Source organism: Lissotriton vulgaris, chromosome 12 (genome assembly GCF_964263255.1).
Source record: "Lissotriton vulgaris chromosome 12, aLisVul1.2, whole genome shotgun sequence".
Lineage (NCBI taxonomy): Eukaryota > Metazoa > Chordata > Amphibia > Caudata > Salamandridae > Lissotriton > Lissotriton vulgaris.
Genome location: NC_141700.1, coordinates 783,199,608 through 783,207,340, shown reverse-complemented (window position 1 = coordinate 783,207,340; position 7,733 = coordinate 783,199,608). Strand labels below are relative to the sequence as shown.

At 47.1% G+C, this 7,733-nt stretch overlaps 1 protein-coding gene across 1 annotated transcript in view; it reads left to right on the top strand.

The window, feature by feature from the left end:
- Positions 1 to 706: 706 nt before the first annotated feature.
- LOC147678707 (phospholipid scramblase 3-like) overlaps positions 707 to 7,733 on the top strand; it is a 119,165-nt gene continuing 112,138 nt past the window's right edge. Inside the window, exon 1 of the mRNA XM_086945717.1 lies at positions 707 to 809. The gene's annotated coding sequence lies outside the window, so the exon portion shown is untranslated. The remainder of the gene's footprint in view (positions 810 to 7,733) is intronic.

The window sequence follows — 7,733 nt, the reverse complement described above, 5'->3', positions numbered from 1 at the left end:
CTGCATGAGGAACGTGGGGGCATGGGCCTTTCATGGGAGCATGGTAACAGAGGCTATGAATTACTTGCACGGAGACAGGTCGGCCCTTTGCTCTGCAGCTGAGGGGGATGTTTACTGGAACTAGTAGGCAGGAATGTATTTTCGAGGAGCGGAACAGATAACTCGAAGGTTGTAGTCAGTCTTGGCAGGCAGCAGGCTGAGCTGAGCGCGGTGGGCCGCGCTGGAAGTAAGTCAGAGTTCACGGGTACAGGGGCAGCCTGGGCTGAGGCTTTCAGAGAAAGGAGCAAAAGAAAAGGCTCGATGGCAGTATTTCAGGGCCTACTTTGCCAGAGCTGGAGAAACGTGCAAAATTACACTACAAAAAGATGTTGGCATAGCATACTTAGGAACGGACTATTCAATCCATTCAGGGCGGATCTGAAAGAGGACATGTTAACGTTGGACGCAAATGTATTTGCGTCTTCATAGCAGGCGCAGGAGGGAAGTTACATGCACTTTAAGCTGGTACATGGAGACGGTGGGGTACACGCTAGGGAACACAACTTGACCATAGAATTTATATTTCCTCAGCCTGTAGACTGCACAACTTGACACTGATGTCACAGGATGAATCTTTTTTTATATATGATCCTAGGCCTGTGGTTCTTTATGATTAACAGTATATGTGTTTGGTTGACACAATTACATTTTGTTATATTTGCTTTTCAGCATCTGGTAAAGCCTGGTAAAGTGGAAAGCCTCAAGGCAAAGAAGAAGAGCACCAAGCGTCTTTCCTGCTTGCACAACAGTCAACAGCCTCAGCGTTTAAGGTAAGGCAACTGCTGCTATATTTTACATTCTAATAGTTAAGGGCTATCATGTAAGTTGTACATGGTGGGTGGCGTCTACATGCACCAAACTTCATTGTGTATTGTGCAATGGGCAGAAATGTCTGCACAACTTGACACTGAAAAAGAATACCAGACTTCAATGTTCAAGTCATTGAGAAGTTTGCTTCCCTTAAAAACAGACGTGCTGATTTTATTTACAAAAAGTGAACACTCTGTTTGAATGCTGCTAGTTTGCGTCCTGTTTATTTGTTTGTTATTAAAATACATCTGTGAGGTACTCAGCAATGCATTGTGTTTCAAAGTCTGTTATGAAGCTCTGTGGTTATGCTGAATAAGCAGCTACCTATGTTATATGACACCACTTTCTTAATGTAATAACTGCACTTTCAAAATTGCTTTATTAACCTTCCTGCTTTCTCAAATTTGCTTGAAAATGCACCATTTGTCCACTCTTTTTTCAAAATTTTCTCGTGGGGAAATCCCCTGGAACCCTCCTTAGGGGGTTCGGGCACGCTCGCTACGCTCGCTCGCTATGGCGCAGTACGATTATCATTTTACGCCTCACCACTTTCAAATGTCACCAGCCGCCACTGATCCAAACAAAAAAGAGGACGCGTCGAATTCAGCCAGAGAACTCTTTCAAATAGTTCAATCTTTAATAGACCCTCTTTGGGGACGTCTGAACCCTCTCCCTCAGCGGCACGTTGACAGGATTTGGTCAATTTCTTTACCAAAAAAATATAGATATATATGGATCACTTTTGATGCTGCAAACAAAACAGAAATAATTATCTGTTTCTTCCTGGCGACAGTGCTTAATTTGCAAAAAAAATAAGTTGCAGGGCTCTCGCCAGGAGGCTGCTGCAGCTTGTACCACACATTGACCGTGCCAGCGCTGCCAATGACAGTAACAACACAAGAACTAACATTTACACGCCTACAAGTGAGACAGTTCTGACTATTTCAGGCCCCCAAAGCTGTAAGAATGGCTTGGGTGTCAAGTAAGTTCCAGATTCTCACCGCGTTGCCTGAAAAGGATTGAGCCATCGATCTTTCCTTCTTGAAAGTGGGAGGTTCAAGCAGTAAATTTTCCGCATGATGTGCTGGTCTAAAGCCTCCAGAGAGTTTCAGTTTATTCGCCAAGTAGCGAGGAGAGGAGGAGTGCAAGGCTTTGTGGGTGATACAGGCAGTAGATAGATCTTGCTTCGATGGGAAGACAGCGGAGGGTGGATAACATGGGTGTGATGTGGTCGGTTCTTTTGGCCCATAAATGAAACAAGCTGCTGAATGGAGAACAGATTTAAGGGGGGACAGGTGGGATTTGGGGAGCCCAGTAAGAAGAGAATTGCAGTAGTCCAGTCTGGAGAGGACCAGCTATTGGACCAGGGTTTTAAGGTCATGCTCCGGTAAGAAGCGACAAATTCCCCAAAGAAGGCGCAGTTGGTATCGAGCAAACTTTGCAATGGAATTGATGTGGGAGAGTAGATTGAGTTTTTTGTCGAGAATGACACCAAGGGATTTTGCGCTGTCAGCAATGATGGGTTTGTTGTTAAGTACATTCATCTGATCCATCCATGATTGAACCGGGGGAGGAGAGAGTGAGGAGGAGAGGAGGAGGAATTCAGTTTTGGAGGGATTCAGAATCAGTTGATGTGTTGACATCCAGTTTAGAATGGAGTCAAGAGTAGAGCTTTGGATGGAGAGACCGTGAGTGGAGGCAACCTTGAGGTAGATTTGAGTGTCGTCTGCATAGAGATGATAGTGAATCCCGGATTTACTTAGGAGATTTCCCAGTGGCCCTAAATAGAAATTAAAAAATGTGGGTGCAAGTATAGAGCCTTGAGGAACACCTTGACCTACCGCCAAAGGAGATGAAAGACTGTTCGCTATTTTGATCATTTGGGATCTATCAAAGAGGAAGGAAGCAAACCATCTAAGCACAGTGCCCTCCATGCCCATTCTCTGTTGAAGAGTGTTGAGGAGAGTGTTGTGATTGACAGTGTCAAAGGCTGCAGAAAGGTCAAGGAGAATAAGAAGACAAGACGCCCCCGAATCGAGTATCCGCAGCGTGTCATCAATCACTTGCAGCAGGGCTGTTTCAGTGGTGCAGTTTTGGATGAAGCCGGACTGAAAATTGTCAAAAAGGTCATTGTCCTTGATATGACGAGAGAGTTGTTTCGCTACACATCTTTTTGCGATTTTCACAAGAAAAGGTAGGTATGGTAGGTTAGTGATGGGGCGGAAGTTGTTGAGGTTGTTCGCATCAGCAGTGGGTTTTTTAAGCAGAGGGGTGACCTGCCCAGTTTTGAAGGAAACAGGGAGGGAGCCTTGACAGAGGGAGAAGTTAACCAGAGTGGTCCAATAGGAAAGAGAATGGGTAAAGAAGTCAATGGCACTAGGAATGGGTCAAGAGAATGGTTGCAGGGCTTTGTTTCGAGGATGCATTTGAGGATGGCGTCTTCAGAGATGGGGTCAAAGTTCTACCAAATGGCTAAGGATTTGTGCCCCTCTGGAGGGGTAGGATGAATGACCTGATCCACATGTGATTTCAATTTTTCGTCAAAGAATATAGCGAATTACGCTGCTTTCTTTGTAGAATCCTCCAACTTGGAGGTTGGGGGAGAGCAGTTTGGATTCTTGATAAGATCGAATAGTTTTTTGGGTCTATTTTTGGCTGAGTCGAGGAGGGTTCTGAAGTGCGACGCTTTTCCAAGGAAGATGTGCTTGTCGTACTTGGATCTTGCTGAACGAAGCGTGGCCAAATTATAGGTGGAGGGCGCTTGTCTCCATTGTTTCTCCAGGAATCTTAGGTACTTCCTTTCTTCATAGAGGAATTTGTTGAACCAAGGTGCTGAGGGAGTAGGCCTTTTCTTTTTGCTTTAGAGACGAGCGACATTATTGATTTGGACTGCAAGGACTGTGAGGCATTGGGAGGTGAGTTCGTTAACATCTAGGTTCAGGTCTAACCTTGGAAGTGATAACAAAGCTGATTCACAGAGGGTACCGACGTCAATATTTTTAGTGTCACGAAACCAGGAGGTAGCCCTCTTAGGTTGGGCGAGAGTTATAGAGAGTGAAAGGTGAAGAGAGAATTGGATGAGGAGGTGGTCAGACCAGTCTACATGAATAGGGGTAGTGATAGTAAGCATGTCTGCTTTAGAAATAACAGGGTCCAGGATTGAGCCCTTAGAGTGTGTTGTTTCTGTGCAGTGTTGGATAAGATCATTTGCAGAGACGAAGGTGGCCAGCAAATTCGCAGAAGAGTCTTGAGACGAGCCCCAGTGGAGATTGAAGTCACCCAGGAAGATCTGATTGTCACTTTGCAAGTATTGGTCGATGATGAAGTCAGTGAGTTCCTCCATAAACGAAGGCCGCTACAAGGCGGGCGGTAAATGGCATGAATCTGAGGGGTGAGCGGTGGTGCAATGAAGCACAAGAGATAGGCATTCAAAAGTGCGGAAGGAGCTGTTAGGAAAAGCCTCAAGTTGAAGGGAGTTTCTAAAGATGACTGCAACACCTCCCCCAACTTTGTCAATTCTGTCATTTTTAAAAATAGAAAGCCTGTGGGTAATAGGAGATCAAACATAGAGTGAGAGGTATCGTTGAACCAGGTCTCTGTGAGGAAGAGCATGTCAATATTGTGAAGAATCATGGTATCGGAGATTTCAAGTTTGTGTTTTATTGCAAATTTGCAGTTGTGGAGCAGACAGCGCAGCTCTGTCAAGACTGTTTTGGTGACGGGGCCACTTGGGTTATGAGGGGTGATAGGGATATTATACTTATACGAGGGTGCTCGGGAGGGTTTAGGTGGATGAGTGGTTCTGACAGAGGAGATGGTCGGAATAGTATAGATAGTAGGGTTACTTGGAGATGAAAGTGGAAGAAGGGTGGCGTTCGAGGGCTTGTGTGAGTTTGTGATGTTTGCAGACAACAGGTTATGCTTGGCTATTATGAGGTGTGGGGGGAGGTGCATCTCGTGGGAAGGTGAGTGTTTTCCAAAGGAATTGAGGTGTATGGAAAAGTGGAAATCTTGTAGCTTAAAAGTGAAATGGTAGCTTCAAGTTGGGAGATGGAGGTGATAAGAGGGCCAAGCTTATTTTCCAGAGAGAGTAGGGCAGAGCATGGCATGTTGGGTGGCTCGATGGAAACAGGAGGGGGTGCAATTGGCGGTGGAAGGCAGGGAGAGGTGGGGGGAGTTGGCGTATAGGGTTCAGAGACGGGGAAAGGTGGTGGTTAAGAGCTGGCGTTGGTGCATCAGAGTTAAAAGGAGAGTTGTCTTTGTTGGCGTTGCAAGAAGGATAGGAATTAAGGACATAATTAGGGGGAGGTAGGTGAGGAGCGAGGTGGTGGGTGGAAGGAGAGGGGAGGAATGTGTAGAGTCATAGGAATAAAGTAGGTTTGGGAGGAAAAGAGGGGAGGGGGTTGGAGAGGTCCTGTCAGCTAGGTGAGGTGGCTGTGAGGGGACGGGCATCTGACAGAGTGAGGGGGGTTGGGAGATAGGGAAGTTGAAGAAAGGAAGTGGTTCTGCTACGCCCGAGGGAGGGAAAGGGAAAGGGTTACCAAGGGGGGAAAGACGGTAGCACAGCATTGCTGGAGGAGTGGGGGCAAGGAGAGAGATGCAATGGGTTTGTGGAGAAATCGGGGTACATAGGGAGGGGAGGAGGGGGTAGAGAAGAGGAGAAGAGGAGGGAATAACGGGAACGTAAGGAAACTTAAGTAGAGGAGAAGGTTGGAGGAGAGGTGGACTAAAAAGGGAGGTGGCAGGTAGGGACAGGGGGGAGGAGATGAGATTGGAGTACCGGGATGGTGCAGATTGGACGAGGAGCGTATTAGCTAGAGGTAAGGCTGAAGTGATGAAGGGGGGCATACTGTGAGGGGGGAAGAAGAGGAGAGGAGGGCACAGGGGAGGGGGAGGGAAGAGGGTCGACCTGTGCCTTCCGAGGGTGCAGCCTATTGGAGTGTAGGGGGGTCAGGGGAGGAGAAAGGGAGTCATGGGTGGAGCTATATGAAGAGTCAAGAGATAACCCAGTCGCAGGGGAGGGGAGTAGGGAAGGGAAGAGGTGGTCAAAGAGAGAGGCAGGTGTCTTTGGCTTGGACTATGACAGTACCGCTGTTATAGAGTGAGATAGTGAGGGAGCCATTGAAACACACAGTGGGGGGAATTCTTAGCTGTTTCCCATGAGGGATAGAGGAGGAGGAGGTGACATTAAGGCAATTATATAAGCTGGTGGACCAAGAGGGGATGTCATGAGTGAAAAAAATGAAATAGTTTTTGAGCCTCCCATAACGACCATTGTAAAATTGATCAACAAAAAGGGAATCAGGGAAACATTCAATGGGGTTATGCTTGAATCGTTTTGCTGAAGCTTTAGTCAGGTTAGGAGGAAAAATTATTTGTTAGCAATTAATTCCAGACTTAACTCGAATGGTGGCCATGTTGGTAAAATGAGGAGGAGGAGGGTGGTGGGGATATGAGAAGGGTGTTACTAGGAAAGCGGTGATGAGGAGAAGTATGAGGACAAAAAGGGGGCACATATTCCAGACGTCGGGTGAAGATATCTGAACTAATGTGCAGTCCGGGAAGTGAGGCGATTAGGGAACAGGTTGTTACTTCAGAGCAGGAGAAGATGGGGGCACACATTCCAGTCGTCGAGAAAGTTTTACTGCTTGGGAGTCTCTATGATTCCGCTGGTATTTGATGGGCCCTTCACCTAGGTAATCACATAATATACATGGTGCCACCTGGCACTATATCATATTTACAAGGGAATTGTTTACACATGACAGGGCCAACTGGACCACTGTCAGAACCATCACAAAGCGAACTTAGTAAAAGTAAATCAGATCATAAACGTACAACCAGTAACCACTGGTAATCACTGTACTTAGCATCAGCCTGTAACATAAACCACATTATGCACAGCATCACATTAGGTGCCAAACGCCTTCCACGCCCATAATCTCAACAGTCTAATATTAGACCCTAACCTCCTAAGTATCACTAACATTAGGGGCATAAAGCACAGGGTGGAACATAATCTCACTAACATAAACTATAATATGCAAGACAACCTCATAATCATAAAAAACACATTTAGGAGTAACCAGGACAGGGTGCGTAAATCACACTACATGAAATACATTTCCTAGCACCACATAATCACATTAGGGCCTTGCGCCCAACAAACCTCTCAGTCCCCCTGGCCAACTGGCCATCTCAAAGGGGCTCAAATGCCCTGTGTCCAGAATGTCAGGGCTGCTGCCAATGCAGCGAAAGTTCAGGGTGCGCACTTGCGCAAACCTAAACATTGCGCAGCTGGCAATAAGTGCTGCGCAACTGTGAAGGGATGGGGCAAAGGAGTGCATCTCACTGCTAACTCATTCAGAACTGCCCCCAAGGATTAAATGGCTTAAACGGTGCAGCTGGCACTACTTGCTGCACAGCTGTAAATGAGGGAAAGGCCCGGGCACTCAATGTGCCCTTTGAATAGAACCAGCAACAAGCAGAGGAACAAGAGCACACAGAGAGACACGGCAGCACCTGGGACCGAGGGCAGAGGCAGACCCTGGGACTGTCTGCCACCTGCAAGAGGCACAAGATCACACAGAGGGTGACAGCAGCGTCCGGGACCGAGGGCACAGACAGGCCCTGGGGCTTAGTACCAATATCGGCCCATACCCCAAACCGCTCACAACAATTTCTCATAATAACAGACACCACACAATGTTTTGTTGGAGAAAGTTGTTGCAGCTTTATTTGCATAAACATTATGCCAACATGTTGGGTTATCTTACGGGCAATCCAGGGTCAGGCCGCCCCTCGCGACCTGCCCACCTGATGAGCCATGAACCCCCTGTGGTGTTAACCGCGGGGGCATTGCCAATAATGGGGGGAGAGCTAAC